Source organism: Amblyomma mixtum, chromosome 2 (assembly GCF_055824585.1).
Source record: "Amblyomma mixtum isolate Tamu chromosome 2, ASM5582458v1, whole genome shotgun sequence".
NCBI lineage: Eukaryota > Metazoa > Arthropoda > Arachnida > Ixodida > Ixodidae > Amblyomma > Amblyomma mixtum.
The window spans coordinates 41,551,857-41,571,513 of NC_143013.1; the positions used below are offsets into that span (position 1 = coordinate 41,551,857).

The following is a 19,657-nucleotide window of genomic DNA, read 5'->3' on the forward strand; positions in this document are numbered from 1 at the left end:
ACAGAGGATCGAAACTACACCATGTAATAAGCGGTACTAACGCAGGCTTTCCTGTCAGCCATTTCTCGCAGTGGCAGCGTGCACATTGGGGCCACGTCTTGACGGTAGCCCCTGCATTATTCAGCATCACCCTTCACTCCCGCAGCAGTCTAACCAGTCGTAACCTCCCTTCTGGTTAACCTACACCTGCCCGTCTACATCGTGCTCACCCCCTGCAATTTCGTGTGCACGGCCGTATAGTCGGCACCTCGAGAAGCTAAACGAGCGTCCAGCTCCACAGCCTGGGGCCAAGACCGTCGGGCCGCAGATCTCCGCGATATCTTGACGTCGCAGGCGCTGGTTTTTCCGAAGCTCCGAATGCATGGGCGCGGGAGCCGCGCTTTCCCGCTGACGCGTTTCCGCGCAAGCCTACATCGTTACGCGAGCAAATACGACGGGCTCGCCTTTAATTCCACACTCTCCGATTGCACTTGTATGTCTGCCGAGGAGATCGCAATGGCACAGAATGCCCCGAGTGGAAATGTACGGGGACCACTTCGCTCGCGTCGTTTACGCCGTGAAAAATAAGCTTCGCAGAGAGATCGCGCTTGCCTGACTGCCTGTCCGGCAACTCCGGTAGCCGCCATGCCATTTAGGCATACCCGTACGCGCCCGAAGCCGCGGGCAAATTAATCGTTCCCTGAGCCGTGCCCATGCGCGCGGGTGCTGCCGGTCGCGCCGTACACGTGTCGATCGTGTGTTTTGTGCGCCGACACGACAAGGTGGGCCGCATCGTCGGAACGTGCGAAAACAAGGCTTAATAGTGGCCGGAGAAAATCCATCTTGTACGCGCGATAAGTGGCGGAGCTGCACCCGTACACACTTCTCGACATGACGCGGGACGAGGAGCTCGGTTCTTTATCGGAGGAAGCCTCGAGGCATTCGATACGAACTCGCTCTCCGACTTGTATGAAGTCGCGCCCTGCGCCGTTCGTCGAATGCGGCCCGAGCGCGCAGGGTGTAGCAAGCGTTGCGCTCCGGTATAGATACGTATACGTGCCAACGGATCTGCCGAATCTAAGAAACGCAAGTTTTCGATTTTTTTTTCTTTGCTTCATGCTCCCGTTTGCGTAGGGGCCTTGTTCCCATTGCGCATGCCAACTCATTTCCTTGGAGTGCGTGAAATTGTGCCGGAATTTGCTTTATCCTCCTAATGGGAGACAGAAAGAAGAAATAGGTAAATAAACAAAAAAGAAACAACAGAGGTGAGATTATCGACTTTGTTCCAGAAAGCTGAGGATCCTGTTTGGAGGAGTGCATGGTTAGTTAGGCTGGCTTAATGTTAGCGTCTTATTTTAGCAAAGCGCATAAATTTTCGGCGCCGCACTTAGCCGCCAATCTGTTTCACGCGCTTGAGAGGACAAGCAGTTTCCTTATTGAGGGCAGTAAAGCTGCAACAATACTTCAAATCTGTTCGCAAAAAGTAGTGATGATGAAAGGTTTGGGGGGCACTTATTGCAGGAAACATATAATTCAGGACATGACGTCAGATCTGAGCGGTTATCAGAATGGGTATAATTAGGTGTTCCCTTTAAGTTAGTACCATACCGAACTCATCACATGTGCACTTTTTGTGGTGGGTTGAAGACGACGGTTGAGGATATCGGTCGCGCCCGATCTGATCTCAAATATGAGCCTACATTGTTTCGGGGAGTGCCTTGTCCGTCGAAAGAGTAATGAAAAAAAATGATCGGTAATAAACACTCTCAAGGGGTATCGCTTTGCACCCAAAACGAAAAAGCGTAAGAAATAGTTGATCCGCATCAGCCTTCCTCTCAGCAGCGCCACCTGTTGCTCCCATCTACACTACATGACAATATGTGGCACATGTAATACGCCGATATACCATAGGAAGTTTCATCAGTTTAAATAGAAGGTTGCGTAACATATTTCTCCGCATTTCGGACATGTTCGCAAGATAATATGCATAGTGCAAACCTCTGCACCGAGGGCTTCAAGCATTGCGTGCAAGGTTTAGATACTTCTGCTGTCAATAGTCGCGCATTTCTCCTTCTTCGTAGCCATAAACACAATCAACGCTGAAAGCGACCCATAGAGCACCAACCATTTTTCAGTTTTCTCTTTTTGAGAACCTAAGAAAGGTTCGTCCCAGTCTTGAGAATGCCATTTCTGACTATATGCAAGTTCTGAAATCTCAAAGCTGCACATGGACTACGAGAGAAGCCGCAGCTGAGGGCGTCGCATTAATTTAGGCCACCTGGGTTTCTTTATCGTTCAATGATATCGTACAGCACAAGGACGCCTTTGCCTTTCTCTTACATCAAATTGCTGCCGCCATGGCCCGGTATTCGATCCCAGAACCTTGTGGTCAGCAGCTAAACTCCATAGCCGCTAAGCATACATGGCAAAATTACTTTTGAAAAGTAATTAAACTACCTCAATAATGACTTCTCTTAAAGTCATGAAAATTTATTTAATTACATCAACAATAACTGCTCACAAAAATTAACGATGTTATACACTCTAGAATTACCTATGGGAAGTAAGTAGTATTACTTGTAAATTACTTTTGAATCTTCATCCATAAAAAAAGGAATACAGAGTATGCAGCTCCTACAAGCGTTTAAAATTTCCCGATTTACTGCGTCGCAGGAGCAGCCGAGCATCAAAGTGGGCGTCGAAATTTCTGCCCTGCCCTGAAGGCGCCCTTTGCCTTGCTCAATAGCCGCTCTGCTGACGCAGTTTTGGGGCAACGCAGTTTTGTGTACGACGAAAGCGTTTTTCAATGAAATGCCTTCGGTACAACTTAAAAATCGTAAATCTGCGGGTCGGTGTACTTATATTCTGGCGAACCATCGGAAGCTATGTAGCTAGCCCTTCTCCTAGTGCCAAGGTCTGCCTAAGGTCTGTCTAAGCTCTGCGACTCCTTCGGCTCGCTGTTCATGCTTTTCGCGCGTCGCTACGGCTTTCGAGGTGTCCAGCCCGGCAAACCAGATGCCAAAAATCTGCCGACACAAAGAGCAGTGCTGAATTTTTAAAACATATTTTCAAAGTAATTAGTTACTGTCGCTGCCAAATTACTGCCCCAAAGTAATTTATTAAATTACTCTATTACTAAGCCAGAAATTTTATTCACTTGATTACTAATTACCAGAAAATTAATTGAATTACAGTACTTTATTTACTGCAAGGCCTGCCACTGAAGCACCGCGGCGGGTACAATGCGATCTCTTTAAAATCGCTGTTCTCGTACCCCGTTTGGGAATGATGTACGAAACATGCACACAATTGTGCCCGAATAACCCTGAGTACGTGATTCCTCGCGGAAGCTAGTTTGCGTCTTTTTTTGAGAGTTCCCACTAACAAGCTCTCCTTCGCGAACCTCATTGCGGCGTACTCCACGCAACGGACGGGTGGAAGCACGTGAGTTAAAGCAACCTTTTTCTCTTGCCTTACCACGTTTCTGAGCTAATTAGCGCTGCGATTAGTTTCAGTGGCTATTACCTCGCTCTTATCGTTCTTCGCGAGCCGCCCACACTCGTTCCCGTTGACAGTTCCGTCACGGGACCTGCACCCGAGCCAGCGATTAAAGGCGGACGCAGCAGAATCGGAATAGCATTTAAATAGCATCGACGTGCGTCCCAACCCTGCACGGTATCTTCTTTCCTACACTATGCTCCAGCATGGTCATATATGTTACCTGATACGGAGCAGCCGAAGCAAACTTCTATGTGGTAATATACAGCACTTTCAGCGGGAACATTTCATCCTCTCCCTCACCTCCTTTGTCCCCACCAAGCGTAACCGGGCTGATCTGCATCTTAATCTACAACACTTCCATCGCATTTAAGCGCACGCAGCACGCGCAGCGAGGGATGTGCAAGCTCGTTCTATTCGCGGCATGATCTTCGTCTATCCCCCCAAAATTTACGAGCGCTTATTCTCCACGCCCACGGGACTCCGCAAATTGCTCGGCGTGAAGGAGGCGCTCTGCATTGTCCACCGCACGTTTTAAACACTGCTTCTCGGGGTCGTGATGAAGGAACAATTAGAACTCGCTTCTCTTCGGCTGTGGTGGCGTCCTGGCTGCGTATGGGAGACGAGGCACCGCGGCCAAGCGTGTCACTGGCCACGTGCGGCCGGCCAGAATTGTTTGCATCGGCTTGAATACGACTCCACGCCCGGCTGCCCAACGGTCTGGAATTATTATCCCGTCCAGCACTGCAACGCCTCCCCTCTGTTCGTGCTTCTCGACTTGGCGCCGAAGAATGAGCATGTTGTCGCGGTGGCGCGTGCGCTGTGCTCTGTGCGACAAGTTCCGTGCAGGACTGTCTAAGGTGAACTACGCTAGACGGCTCATCATCTCGCGCGAAACAATCTAGTTCCCGCAGTGCATTCTCTCAGCAGTCTACATGCACGCATTTTGTCAGTTTTTTTTTTTTTGTACGTTCAGAAACAGCTGTTGTAAAACGGGGTTGTCTAACGAGCGTCACATAAAGTGCACATTTGAATGGACCGGCGGCACTAGTCGTCTTTGACATGAACGTAAACGACACAGGCATGTCTGCGAGCGGTACGGAGTGACGACGTGCATATGATTGCGAAATTTGCATATCTAGATGGCAAGTTTTGAAAGCTGGTACGCTCTGCCGCCATCGCTGCTATACACACTGGCAGACGTCCCGGCGCGTTCAATTTTGTCCTCATTAGTGGTTCGCTTGCCCAGTAGACCGTCAACGATAGTGGAAGGTTCAGTTACCCGAAATGAAATGACTAAGTAGTTTTCGTTACTACTACTCGAACGATAATTGCATATTCGTTTGGAAAGAAAGGCTTCATGAATCGTTCCAGTTCAATGTTCTAAGCGCGACAACAAACGTTAGTGCTGCGCCATACATCTACTCAATTTCGACGCATTGTAAAGAAAGCGAACAACGACCGCACATTTGCTTTGTTTTCTTTCTTCAAATGTTTCGCTGACAGTTGAGGAGTGGCATCAAAGTAAGTGCAGCTAAAATGCCGATGTTCTGCCAAGCATTTCTGGTTTCATTCATCGCTGCGGAAAACTGTAAAAAAGAAAACAAAACCATTAGGCGAAGGCCCCAGCAACGGTCACATATCGCACTCGAACGGCTCAGTACGCATCTTCGCATGAAGCCACGAAGTTTTTCAGCCTAAAGTGCACTGTACGCAACTTCCTGCCTCGCGGCTTGGCCTGTGCAGCATTGTATTGCATCTTAATAAGCTGGCAACGCAAACAAAGAACATGGGTGCAATACGACCCGAACGGTACGTTCGGGAGGTCGTTGCCGTCGAGCATGATAGAACGCGTGCGCATAGGATACAATGTATATAGCCTAGCGGCCCGCTATTACGCCGTTTATACGTGAGCTGCGCTCTATGTTACATACAGCCGATGGAAAACCACGCAGGCTCTCTTGCTCATATTTACGAGTTACGTGCGGCAGGAATTACGAATAACGAGCTTCGGGGGCGCCGCGTACAACAGCGAAGCATGAACTTTTTTTTTTTTCGTTTTTGCTCTTCTTTCGCTACGTGATACACTCCAAAAAACTTCCGCGATGCGTTTCTCACGCGCTCCTTCTTCCCAAGAGAATAGAGGACGGAAAATTATGGCCATTTTTATCGTCCGTGACACCAAATTTGGTGTAAATTTTCAGCTTACCAACAACACTTACATGAGAGAGTAATCATGCAGGCACTCTTAGCTTAATGTAAACAAAGGTTAAAGCGATAGAGCACGTGATTTCCTGTGCTACTAGGCGTCAAAAGGAAACAACTTGGCTGCTTGCGTGTCATCATTTCAACCCGCAACGACGAGGATCTGATGCTCATCTACTACCTGAAACCCAACTAACATTCCTCTTTGTGTTCTGAATACAGGGTGTTTCACATAAGACTTTACACAATTTTTAATACTACACTTTTTGAGTTAAGAGAGGTCTTTTTTCGGCATAGAATTGTCAGCGGTGTAGTACATCACATTACAGCTAATACGTGCTAGCAGCAGTCTGGTTAACTATTTGAATTGACACCTTTCTGACTATTACTGCTTGGCTTCTTGATTATTGACAGGCGTGTATTCTACCGTAAGTAATAATCATAACAATCGGTTACTGTCACCGCTGTGGCTCAACAAGTTTTGGCTGTTCCGAAGAGTTAGTTCACTGGAGAGGTTGTTTTGCCTGCAAACTTCTCGAAAGCGCATGTATTTTGGCGCGATGTAGCCAAAATTTGTCGGGCCACAGCGCCGAGGGCATCGGCATTTTCAGAATTCTAAAAACTGATACAGTTATTACTTACGGTGGGCTAAGGAGTCTAACAGTAAGGAGTAATAATTAAGCAGTCTAACAGTAATAGGTAAAAGTTAACTATTCAACATTGGCTAACCAGCTTGCTAAATATTTAGCACGTCTTAGCTGTATTTTGATGTACTACACCGCTGACAATGCTATGCCGAAAAAAACTCTCTTCTATCTCAAGAAGCCAATTTTTAAAAATTGTGTGAAGTCTTCGATGAAATACACTGTATAACTGAACCCAATGAACAAAGAGATTGAAGAATTTTACATGTACATACAAACACTAACCGTTAATATGACCTGCAGTTGATTATTTAACTACCTTTTCAACACCTCTACATACATGTCATGCTCCTGAAGCACCCTGTTTTAGGAACGTTATAAGTCCGTCTTTTTTTAACTCAGCATATAGTGTTTCCCAGTACAGCCTGAGCGCTTTCATTCACGACCTCCAGCAGTCGATTCAAGTCATCCTATCTCTTTATCGTTTCTTTTCTTCTTATCAGGCATGTCACCGCTAATTACTTCAGAATTGTCGGTACGTGTGTTGCCAACGAGCCATATCATCCTATCGAAAGCGTTTATCGCAGTTCAAGACGCATAATTACGTGCGATCATTCATAACCTGTAGTACGAGAACAAATGGACGAGTTTGTTAATGAGCACTTAGGGCCGCTGCGAAAGCAGTCAAGGACGACGAGAGCTCAAGATTATGCGCAAGAACTCTGCGTAGTCTGTTCTTCTAAATTAATAAAAAGAAGTATAGGCTACAACGATTCAGAAGCTGCTTGTCCTTGAATGCACGAGGGCCGACAGTGAAGAGAAAAAAGTTAGGCAACAATTCTGCGTAAAAACGCTTCCGAAACACTGGGGATCTCCACATAAGAACCAAGTATTGAGCCGTTACCAGAAATACACGGCAAAATGTACAACGTGCAGAGACTACGTCGAAGCAAGCGTGAATATCGGAGGAGCGTACCAACGCAGAACCCACCGGTAAAGACTGATATCAGAAACACTCAAAAGCTTTTCCGCTGGGTACCCTTAGAAATGAAGGAAATCAAGAGATAAAAAAAATGGACAGAAATGGAATAATGTTAGACCAGAGTGGTCAGTTCCAAGTACGTATGCCGCCTGATGGCGTATTCTTGTAAAACACTGCGAGGGGCGTTTTGGAATCGTGCCTTGCGTAAGTGGGAAATGCAGGCGGTCCGCGATCACGCTTCGCATGCTAAAGCCCCCCCCCCCCCCCCCCCCCCCCCTTTTATGCGCCTTTTCCTGTACGCCCTCTCCCTTCGCATCGGAATGAGCGAAGCCTCCCCGTTGCTTTCGGGCAGCTGCTCCAAAGATGGACGAGTGTTCGGTCTTGTGGAGGGGCAGGACGGCGCTGAAGCAAAAATGCTGCAACCGGAGGAGGCCATTCCAGACTTGTCAGCGCTGGGGCCTCGACGCAGCACTAGTAGCCAACTGTTCGAATGGTCTTGTATAGCCAGTTGGCAGTGCGACCGCAACGCCTTGACGAGTTTCTGACTTTTGAGACTCCTTCTACACCACTTCTTGAAGCCATGGTGGAGTGGCTTTAAACTGAGTCTTTACCGATGTCAATATTCCAATGGCTTCCTGTGCAAAAATGCAGCCTTGAACGGATCGTCGCCGATTCTGACGACAGGACCGGAAGAGGCGCCTTTTGCGGTGGCGGAGAGGCGTCCAGAGCTGGGAATATCTTCAATGAACCAATGTGGAATGCGGAGGACCAGCCCATTTAAATTGGTGGCAATTTATGCAATGGAAGGAAAAAATTAAGTGGACGTTAACCCTTACGGTAACCCGAGTTTCAACAACAGCTGCTGTGGTGAGAAACGCTAATGTTATGCGAAGCGTTTAATAGCTGTGGGTAAGTGCCAACCTTGCATGTGCGACGTCACGAGCTGCGCGCCCGTAAATAGGCGCTCAGCGTTTGTTAAATGGGCAAACTTCGAGCTTGTTTTTGGTAATGCCAGAAAAACAAGGTCAGAACCTGTCACGTATAGTCGCCAGTTTAGCCAGTCAGCGCGCACACGAGATGTTTTGTGGCGTCATTTGTTGGTTTATGGCTACTTTGGTAAAAAAAAAAATAGAGCAGCCCTGGTTTCGGTTTTCTGGTTTTTCCTGTTTTGTAATTGCGTTGCTTGTTGTATCGAAACACTAGTTATCGAAATTAAAACAGGGAGGTACACGAAACATAATTCGATAGTCAACTCAAAATGTTTCAAAGCCCTCTGGTGTTGCGCTCTAACGCTTCTCGCAATCGCAACATGAAATGTAGTAGTTTCATTCTGGTATACATCAAGAGATGTACGTGAACGTCATGAAGGCTGAGCTTGCTTGGTTTCATTTGATGGTCCCTTCCCCAATGGTGCCCTTCGTGACAACGTTGACTGCATTCAGCGAGAAAGAACTAAGAAATAATTTATTTTCTCTTACTCTAAAGCGGCCCTCCAAGGCCGACAAGGTGGTCTTTGCGGGGGATCTCATGAAATCCGAGAAATAAATCCCTGCTCCATTATCAATGGAAACGATAACGATATCAATGGCTGTGAAGATATTGGCGTCCAAGGAAACCGCGCGCGGACAAAGCCGGTTTATCTGCTCGCTGCGATGATGTTTAAGTATCACTTGCGATCTCTAAACTAGACTCATTAGAGGCAGCGGGCTTCGAACGCTTGCGCGGTACCTTAAAGGGATAGAGGCGGTTTTCGAATCAGCTAATTTTTTAGGGTTTTAAAGTAGTGTCATTGCTGATCACGTCTGTGAAATTATTTTTTCGGTTTTGGCCAGAACAGTGGCGCAATCACCAATTAAAAACGCGATGTTTAAATTTCCCGCGCCCCGCGAGACCGCAGGAGAGGAGAACAGCGGAGAGGGAAACCTCGTCCATGTCGGCCAACGTGACGTCACGTTGAGGAGCCGGAGATACTTCGGCGCACCCGAGAGAGCTTTCAGCGCGCTTGTCTCTCGTGCTGCATGCGTTGTCCCTCGTACTGCGTGCGTTGTGACATACAAAGCGTGTCAGCCGACCTTGAGAATCAGGTTCAACACGAGGTACTACTCTGCTTTCGTGTCCATGAACAACTACGCCCGCGACTGTATCGTCTCCCACTGTTTTCCGCAAGATCATGCGCTCGCAGCGCAAGCGCTCGCTGCTTTGACGAAGAATTCAAGCTGACCAAAGCAAGCGTACTCTGCTCGGAGCACTTTCGTGAGACCGGCTACGTGCAGAGCTTGTACCTCATGTGATCTCTGGAGATTTCTGTCGCGGCTGAACCATGACGCAGTTCCTTTCATTTCCTCGCGCGTGAGAGGCGTGTCACCATTTCGAAGAAGCGCCTCTTCTAAAAGCAGAAACATGCTCACTAGAAACATGCCCCTGCAGAAACCTAATAGAGGCTCAAGCATGTGTTGCTCTTCTCAGCTTAGGTGCGGCCAGACCATCTGAGGCGTGCTCAGCTAGGCTCGGTTAGTGATTTTATGCTCGGTTCGACGTGTCCAAGCAAGTAAGCAAAGCAAAACACAATAAAACAAAGCAAGCAAGCATTGAAGCTCATCATATGCGGCATCTCGTTTAATCGTATCTGAGCGATTGAAATGAAAGCGTTCGACGTTCTGATTTCGGATGCAAATTTAACAGAGAAATGAATGCCAACCAAGTTTTTGCAAAAAAACACCATGTCTCGAAACCTTAGTCGGTTTCTTCATCAAGTTGTGGCAGCGGACGAGTTGCAGCTAGCTTGGCTTTTAAACGCACATTTAGTTGGCCACTACTTCACTGAACCTAAACTGCAAATCTAGGAAGGGCGAACGTTTCCGAGGCAGCGATTAATATTTTCTGGCATCTGCTGAACGCGCCACGAGTGAAGCAGCAGCCTTATGCGCGTATTTAGCTTGGTTTCCAGCGCACAATGATTCCTTCAATATCCTGTGGTCACATGCCTCGCAGTGCTTGGCCACTGCGCTTCGCTAATTTTGACATCAGCTTTGTGCTGCTTCATCGTTTCCTTGAAATACTTTCTTGCCCCAACCTACACCGGGTAGTGAGAATAGGATTTTTTGTACACAGCGCTTTGGGCCTTTTCTTTAGGATGACGCTCTTTCGGGCGAGCCAGGAGGCGTCCGGTGGTGGTAATTGACTTGAGTATTGTTCGCACCCCTTCCTTTCCGAGAATACCAGCCGAGGTTATGCTGGCACCTTTTACGCATGGTCTGCATACGTGTCTTTCACGCTAGCGTATGCTTGTGCTAGGCGTAAAATTTTTTGCTCGCGTCTTTCTTGCTTTCAGGTGATACGTGGAATGAACAAACTGTCGTATCCTTTTCTTTGGAGGTCAGTAAAAAGATAGTTGCCATATTCGCTTTTACAACGCCACGGAAAGCTGCGATCTGCACTCAGAGCAGCGCCGGATCCGCATCGGCAGCTTCTCCGGTCCTCAAAGTGACGTCACGACCTCTCTTGACCAATCACGGGCGGCGGCGCGCCGCGCGGCGTGCCCCGCGGCACAGGCCGCATATTTCTGCTAAAAAAGACAATTCGCGCTTGTTTTTGCCTTATTTGGATGCGATATTCGAGCATACAGCATGAAAAACTGTAGGACGCCGCTGCCAGCCGGATTTTCAAAAAAAGTGCTTCAGTCTCCCTTTAAGCTTGCCTCTTGCAAGTGGAGCCAGTTTCCGACCTCACTTTACATTCCCTGAACCCTCACCAAAACTTCATCTTCCACTCTGCCCGCTGCGACATGAAGCAACTTTTCTGTGTGACTATTGCTCAGCGTTGCACTCGCAAACCAATACTCTCTTCTCATTGTATGGTTCACAGCGTGTACTGCATTTGGCTGTGACGAGAGTATAGAACCCGTACACTGTTCGAGTTCTGTGTTTCATATAGGGAAACGGTCACTATGTATACGCTGTGCACTACATCGTCTTGGTCCTCGCCGGCTGACAGAGGTGACAATGTTTAGACGGTGGGCATACAGCGATCGTCGCTCCGCTTTCCGAGAGCACGCCGTGCCTGCTCGCCATGTTATGACTTAGAAACACACAGGTCATTACCCAACACCTTTCATTTTCAACGGACCAGCTTTTCTCTTTCCCCTTTGTATACCTTCTTCCCTTTCTCTTAGTGCGGAGTAACCAGCCGGAACTTTCTCTGTCTGCCCCCCACCATTCCTGTTGCCTCTCTCTCCCTCTGGTTCAGCAGAAATTGCTAAATAAAAAAATGCCACCAGACAGTGTAAAGTGCAGATTCTTTACTAATTCTATCGGCGCTCGAAGAGCGGGGCAGATCGGACCGGTTTTAGGACAGTATTAACATACAAGTGACACTACGATGGAGCAGTTGCCGGCAGAATAAGCAAGGCTAATCCAACCTATAGCATACAACTCAACTCAACGTTCAAGCTATATCTAATTTCGTCAATGAAAGGTCAACTGTAGATAGAACGAAGCACAAAGAAACAAAGTTAGCCCACGGCATATTTCTTTCTTCACAACTTTACCATTTCTCGCACTATCGGTATTAATTCATCTTCAGCGAGACGCGAACTGCGAACGTACTGCAAGCATCTCATTTTTTGCAGAACTTTAGCATAGCGAAGACGTGCTAGCGTATATTTGTACTGGACCACCTTGACCAGCCTGGTATCTACAGCGCATGCGCAGTGGTCAGGTGGGTGCGCAGTTTAGTTGTTTTATGCAAGACCTACTGAACTACAGACCTGCACATTTGGCGGGGTCCTATGGAGCAGCGTGCGCCAACTTTCGTTAGCTTATTGGCCGTTGAGGGCGCTCGGTTGACCTGTTCGTCTGCTGTCATCATCATCATCGTTTGCTAATTTGCGCAATATATTTAATACATTTGTTTCGTCTTCTTCAGCTATCTTAACATCAACGATAAAAATATCCACAATAACGACTTTTTTCGCTCTGGATGAGTATAAAAAACGTCTTTCTTTTTATCCGCTTTCTTTTCGTCAGCACCACCGTGCCTAGCATAGATAAATGGATGTTAATGATTACGTGGACAAACGACGAAACTGCCTTCTTTGAAATAAAATGATAGAGGAGGCCATCTTGTTCAACAGGTATAATGTAGCGCCACGCTTCCCGTAGGTGTCTTTCCCTAGCGGCAAAAGGCATGAACTAGAACATGCGCGCTGGAGCAGTGCCAAATGTGCAGGTCTGTAGTTCAGTAGGTCTTGGTTTTATGCTACAGGTGGGATTAGCCTTGCTTATTCTGCCGGCATGCGCAGCAAGCACCCGTAGAGGCCTATATATGTCCCTGCTTTGATGAAACTCTATTGAGTTTAGGATCAACTCCAAAATGTTCAAAAATCTTACAAATATCTTCCAAAAATGAAAAGTTTGCGTTCATGCAATAGAACATGAGCCCGGGAACGACTAAAGGGAGAACGCTATACCTGTTTTTTTTTTTTTTTTTTTTCAGCTGATCAGCGGCTTCGCCATCGAGCCTTGTTCAAAGTTTACTGAGGCGAAGGAACTACATGATGGTGATACGGCGGCTAACACGTGATTTACCGCAGCAAATCAGAAGTGCTTGGAGCGAGCGTTTTCTTCCATTCGGAGTCATCAGTAATGATGGACTACGATATGCTGGCCTATTCACCGCATGGCCTCTTTTATCCTCGTGCAGCGGCTTGTATATTCTTACTCAGGCTGTATCTGTCACAGCTCGACCACGCTCTTCACGTTGCCAGAGGCTGCCTGCGTGTAGACCGCGGATCTATCGGGGCTGCGTACATAGATGCTGCCTCATTAGATGTCACGCTACTGCTCCATTTCTTGGCGCAAATAGACACTCCCGAGAGCGACGTATAATCAGTGCTCACTCGCAACATTCAAAATTGATACAAATGAAACAAAGACTACTATGTGGTTTGTGTTCTGGCCCGGAGCACTCCGTACACCTGTCCCCCGTGCGTCCTGGGCACGCCAGCCAAACCGGGCCTTCTGGTCCCTTGCGGAGGGCCCCGGCAACAGCGACTGGGAGTTCGCAGGAAAGAGCCGGCGTGGACTATGAGGTTTCGCCTTGATTCCTGGAATCAAGTTTCGTGATTTCACGCTGCTCAAACACACGCGGCGGGACGACGATTGTGCCGGCCTGGTCACGCACGATATATTCCTCCCACCGAGCGGGACCCCTTTCCTGGTGCGCCCCTCTCCATTGTGTGTTGCGTACGCGGCGCCAAGGGCTTGAAGCGGCTGACTCCGCTCGTGTAACTGGCTCGTCTCGACTCGGCTCGGCCGTAGTGGGCCGGCATCGGCACGCGTGAATTTCGCCTTCCGTGACCGTGGAGCGGACGACTCCCGAGAAGGACGTGGGAGCTGCTGCTCACGACTTGCCACCCATGGACGGCTCGAGGCGTACATCGCTCTATGATGGAGCGGCGTTTTTGCTCGGACGCCTGCAATGCATCTTTCGGTTTCGCTCCCTTGAGTGCGGGGCGCAGGTGTTTAAACGGACGAGCTTGTGTACACGTTTGGAAGGAGGGCTCTCGGCATTAAGTACGAGACGGATGTTGCACGGTCTCGAGACCAGCAACGATTCCGAAGGAACCTGCGCAACCCCACCCGACTTTGAACCTCTGGTTCACCGGCTGGTACACGCTGCAATAGTCCTTGCGTTGTTCAAAAAGCGCGTCCTAGCTTGTGGGGTCGCTCGTGTGAGGATGACATGACGGCCAGGGCGCTGCAAACGAAACTACGTGCCCTCTGAAAGCCGTGAGGGCATCGGCTAACGGGGAAGCACAGGTGCGGCCTTCGAGCTACGTGCATCAAGTTAGGGGGGACAAAGGCCACCTTTCCACCGCATCCAAGCATCGTCCAAAGCACCACGCGAATTTTTGCCTCCCCGCGCGTAGGGTATCCTGCTGGACATCGCCTGGTTAACGTCCCTCCCTTTCCGTCCTTCTGTTTCCCTCTCTCTCTTGACCTGGCACGCCGTGGGGATTTTGGTGTTCCATTTGCCGTCTTTGCCAAAAGTAACCAGGCAGGACGCTTTTCCCTTGTATGGGGGATGGCGTAAGTGTTCCACTATACGACTGAGGAGCAAACAATACAGTGTGGTTACTTTTGGCAAAGTCTGTCTCTCCGCCCACAAGCTTCTCTTTCCGATCAACTAATTTTCAGGCAGAACTGCTTTTATGTAGTAATTTGCAGGCTATTCTGGTCGCTACTGGTACATTATACCTCAAATGTTAATCCTTTATTTGCATTTCTAGCACCCGCCGCGGTGCCTCAGCGCCTTTAATTGACGTTCGGCTGCTGATCCGAAGGTCGTCGGATCGAATACCAGGTGCGGCGGCCCCATTTCGAAGGAGGCGAAATGCAAAAGCGCCCATGTGTTGCGGTATGTCAGCGCACGTTAAACAACTCCAGCTGATCTAAATCAGTCTGGAGCCTTCCACTGCGGCGTCCTTCGTAGCCCATGTGTCACTTCGGGTGTTCAACGCCCCGTACGATGCAAAACAGTTCAATACAATACAATACAATACAATACAATACAATACAATACAATACAATACAATACAATACAATACAATACAATACAATACAATACAATACAATACAATACAATACAATACAATACAATACAATACAATACAATACAATACAATACAATACAATTCTATCTTCAGTAATTACGTGGAACAGGCTGTCCTTTTACTTAGCAGAAGAAACTATTCGTTCCTTAGCATAATGAGGTACACTTCATAGCAAAAGAAAGCTGCCACAAAGATTATTTGTAATGTTTCTCTATATGCGTTATCACCAGGTGCATGTTAGCACTGGAACACCGTTCTCTTGCGTTAAAAGACATGAAGAAAGGCCGATCAAAGCGTAGTGTTAAGGACAAAGGACAAATTCAAAGCCATGTGAGAAGACTACAGTGCGAAAGCTCCTGGCATATAAATCTTGACTGGTGTACCGTTAGAGACGTTTGCATGTTTATCAGTGCAGATGTTGGTGCCTAATTAGAAAGCGAGATAGCTCCATGCTCTTAAAGGTTGCTGTCCCGGTCCCGAGTGTTCAGGAAAGCCAAGTCAATAAATGACTTTGTGCAAGCAAAAGTGCAAAAACCGAGCGTCTGCTTCCTTTTTTGCATTTCTCAGCGCTGCTCCTGCCTCGCTTCTTCTCTTCTCCCTTAACTGTGTCCTGTTATTTCCTGCCAAGCTGTTATCCTGACTAACAGGAAAACCAGAGAGGAGCTAGACGCAAAACGTTATTTTTTCCAAAGAGGCAACGAAAACAAACAGACTGGTTTCGTGGTGTGCCTACTTTTCTTGGCTTATGCCCCCGACAACTTGCCCAAAGTGAAGCAGAGAAAATATCTACCTGCGTCCGGACCTGGCTAGCTGACTCAAGGACAAATCTCTTCCTTTATTTCATTTCTTTCTAAAGAGAAAATGGAGCTATAGCTAAAGGCACATGGCCTGACATAGGCTCCTGACCATAGGCTCCTGGCCAAGGAACCACGCAGTAATTAACTTTGCCGACACCTCTATATGTTCTCATTTGTTATGCCCTCCATCTCTCGTTCTCTCGATGAAACCGCGCGCGCGCTGGCAATGTGGCGCCGCTGTAAGCCAACATATGCCTCACCAGACGGGGCACGCACTGATACACCGTGTCTTTGCGTGCTTCGCAGAATCGCCGTTCTCGCCCGAATGTCCTCCCATTCAATTTATCCGAACGTGCCGGCACGAGACCAGTTCCGATGTACACACGACTCAATTATGCGACCCAACAATCGCCAGCATTTAGCGTCGCAAGTTCTGAACTTTAAACGTGGCGAAGGACCCGTACCATAAATCTATAGCTTTCCTTACCGTACGTCCCTTGCAAACCATGCCGCAAGCAGTGCCGTAGCTGTATTGCAATCAGCGCCCTGTGACAGCTGCCGCGCCCTAGCTGCTAGTCTAAGGAATACAAACTCGGGACACCCCGGGGAATGCCGGCGTGCCGGAAAGCACGCATTCGCGCTCGGTGGTCTGAGCAGAGGCGAGGCACGACGACTAATCGAATTTGGACTGAATACTAATTCTCGTTTCGTATCGATTACACTCTTCGTGACGTAACACGTTGTTTAAACAGGTTTCGCCGCAACTAAATCTTCCCAGCGAAGGTTGCGACTTGGCTTCTCTGTTTCCTTTTTGTCGTGCCTTTGCACTTTCTCTTACGCATTTTTTTTTTCGCGCGCACGCGGCACCACTTTCACCAGCGTATAACCTCCGAAGTCATGACTCACAGACTGGGCAAAGCACGTCGTTAGGACTGCCGTCTGAAGGTATAGTCAACCACCAGGGCGTATGTAAGCTTAAAAAAATTTGAGGAAACACTTAAGCTCCGCCTTAACGGTATCACATATTGCTTTATTGGGTTTATGCCCGTATAAGCGGAACTGGTGATTCTCGACCTTATATTCATGGATAACTAGAGTCCTCACATCGCTCCCGGCGCAGTGGTGCAGCGGTTAAGCGACGCGCCACTGCCCCGCGATGGCAGGTGCTGCCATCGGTGGGGCTTGTGTGACCCAGGTTGCTCTTCCCGCAACCTCTAGCGACCAATCATTAATTTAACTGCCACCTGTCACGGTGGTCAGTTTGCTCGCAGTCCGGTGGGCAGGTTGCGATGACGCCACAAGGTCACGTGACGTAGCTGCCCCACCCAGGTTGTGTCTCCGGGGATTTTTCGCTCACAACGCCGGTGCCGATGACGCCGGATCTTCTGCAGAACTGGAGCCGTAAGGCTGTCGCGTTAATAAAGTGGATCTGCTTTGCATTCCTGACACCTCCGGTCGCTCCTCCCCTTCTGTTCATAACACGCACTGCGCATTCATTCAACAAGGGTGTTAACCGTATTTGCTGTCTGCACTGCAGTCGGCTTCCCATATGGAACCACGAAGGACAAACATACGTATACACGTCCTCGTGTCGATACATAGGCGGGACCAGAGGGGCTTCGCTTGCTTTTGCTCAGAGAAGTTGGTCCTGCAAGCAGTCACGAAGGCCACGTAGCGCGTGTCTTCCAGGTGAGTCCTCAGGCCGCGATGTTACGCAGGGCTTCTTTGGCATCTGTACTCTTTGGAGCGTGGATCTGTTGTCCTCCCGCTCAGTTCGCCAGTGAAGCTATGTCTACCCCCCCCCCCTTGCCTCCCGATGTTGCAAAGAGAGGCGCTAAATCGTAGTGAATGTTTCACGGACTTAATGGCGCCGCTGGCCACAAGGTCACCGGCTGGCTTCTAAGCCGCAGTGGCTTCATTTCGTTAGAGGCCAAATTAAGGGGGAAGAAATAAAAGCAAGCAAGCGTCTGCTAATGGGGCCACGTTAAAGGATGCTCGTGTCGCCGTGATCAATCGGTGGGGGTCACCTCTGCGCCCTCTCTCTCACTCTGGAATAGCGTGCGCAGTTGCTTCGGCCACACAACAACAACAACTACTACTACTGCGGTCAGCCGGCGTGACGTCACGACCCGCTTCTCCTCTTCCTAGTAGACGCGCTGGCGGCTCTTACGCCGTCCTTATCGCCAAGCGGCATCGCGTTGATAAGGCGCCGTCTGGGGGGAAACTGCACCTGAGAGTCTGCGCTGCGCCCGCGTTCTGTCCGCGTATAGTTGCGTGCATCCAGACGTGGGTGGCTTCGGGAATCGGCGGCACTGATGGGGAGTGCTTCAAGTTGAGCCGTTCTTAATCACTGAATACAATGGTAGGGGAATCAGTAGGCATCATTTCGTCGAAGAGGCAGTGCATTGCCATTTCAAATAGCGGCGTAGTGATTTCCCAATGACAAATGGGTCGAATTATTGTGTTCGGCCATGCGCTGGAACCCTATCGATAGCAATGCATCTGTGCTTGCGTGGTCACTGAACTACAGATATTTCGAGCAAGAAGTAACTTCAGCTAATTTTTCGTGATTTTTTTAAAAGTAAAATTGCGCAGCGGGTGTTCATCAATCATTTCGACTATTTAAAGCGAAAGGATGGCAGGTACTTCGAAAGTCAGCCTCTAGACGTGGCTGAAAAATTTCTTGGGTTGTGGCAGTGTGGGAGGAGTCAAGATGGTGTGTATAAATCACTGCCTCCCAGGAATTTCAAAAACAGGGCGTCTTGCAAAAGCTCACAATACCTCCCTACGGCACAATATTTCATTCCATTCCTTGTAAGTTTCAACAGCCATTTCTTCCGCACCGTTCATCACTGACCCCAATCACCTCCGGATCAATGTCCGGCTTGTTCAGAGTTCTCTATGTTCTGCTCTATATACAGTTCAATCTGTTCTCAACTGGACCGCAAAAAAAAAAGAATAAAAAATCCCACGGAAGGAAAGATGTCACAGAACACTGCACAATCAAAGCTGTGAGACATAACAAATTTGTTAACCACTTCGCAAGAAATTTTAAGCATCTTCAGGTCGTATCAGTACAAAGCCATAGCGTAGGTTGTGTGGTCTGCCAACGGATAAGAAAGGCACTTTATAAGTTAAGTTTAATGGCTTTGGTGGCATTTATTGTTTTTCTAGACAATGGGTAAGATGTGAATTCTAGCTAACCGGCCGGCTATTTTATACTTACAACGTATACAGAACATACATTCAACGCCAAGAAGACGGCCGCACCCTGAGACTGAGCGTGCAAGCTGAAAAAACGAAAAAAAAAAAAACACGAAAGAGTCGCGATATGACTTGAGACGAATTCACATTGTTCAGGAACCGTCAGCAAATTGATCTTTAGACAATAAAAATAAAAATTAAAGTAAGCTACAAGCAATAGTGGGAGACGGCGCAAAAAGATACTTAAGGACGATGTGCTAACAAGGATGTGTTTACCGTTCGGAACAGCGCTGCTGCATGACGCAACATCTCCAGTTCCAATGAAAAGCGCAGACAAGTACGTTTCGGGCGCTTTCCCAAAACACGGTAATAGCGGTTGTTTTTCGGCGTATCGTCCTTCGTCCGCTGCCATCCTGCACTTTTCCCCACAGCTAACTACGCAGTAATGGGGCCAACTGTATGCACCGCTCTGCACACGACACAATTCCCCCACGTGTGCGAACGCATCTGCGGAGCTAAAGGTCGCGTCAACAAGAACATGGCCGGCAACACAAAGACCCGCTGCCTCAACAGGTTTCGATGGTATATGTCCGCTCTGTGGACCATTTTTAGAAAAGCAGCTGCAGTCTGCACTGCGCTCGCATATGCTGCAGATGTGGATGTTCGTATGCGGAAAAAAGAAGCACTTTGTTTCTTCGCGCAGCTGCGGAAACGGTCTTCAAAATAAACTTGCGAG

The 19,657-nt window shown here is 48.4% G+C and overlaps 1 long non-coding RNA gene across 1 annotated transcript; it reads right to left on the bottom strand.

The window, feature by feature from the left end:
* Positions 1–4,941: 4,941 nt before the first annotated feature.
* Positions 4,942–19,340, bottom strand: LOC149359104 (uncharacterized). The gene is made up of 2 exons (XR_016288257.1): positions 19,198–19,340; positions 4,942–5,066 (listed from the first exon to the last, which is right to left on the bottom strand). It is a non-coding gene; the product is annotated as an uncharacterized LOC149359104 (long non-coding RNA).
* Between the last annotated feature and the right edge of the window lie 317 nt (positions 19,341–19,657).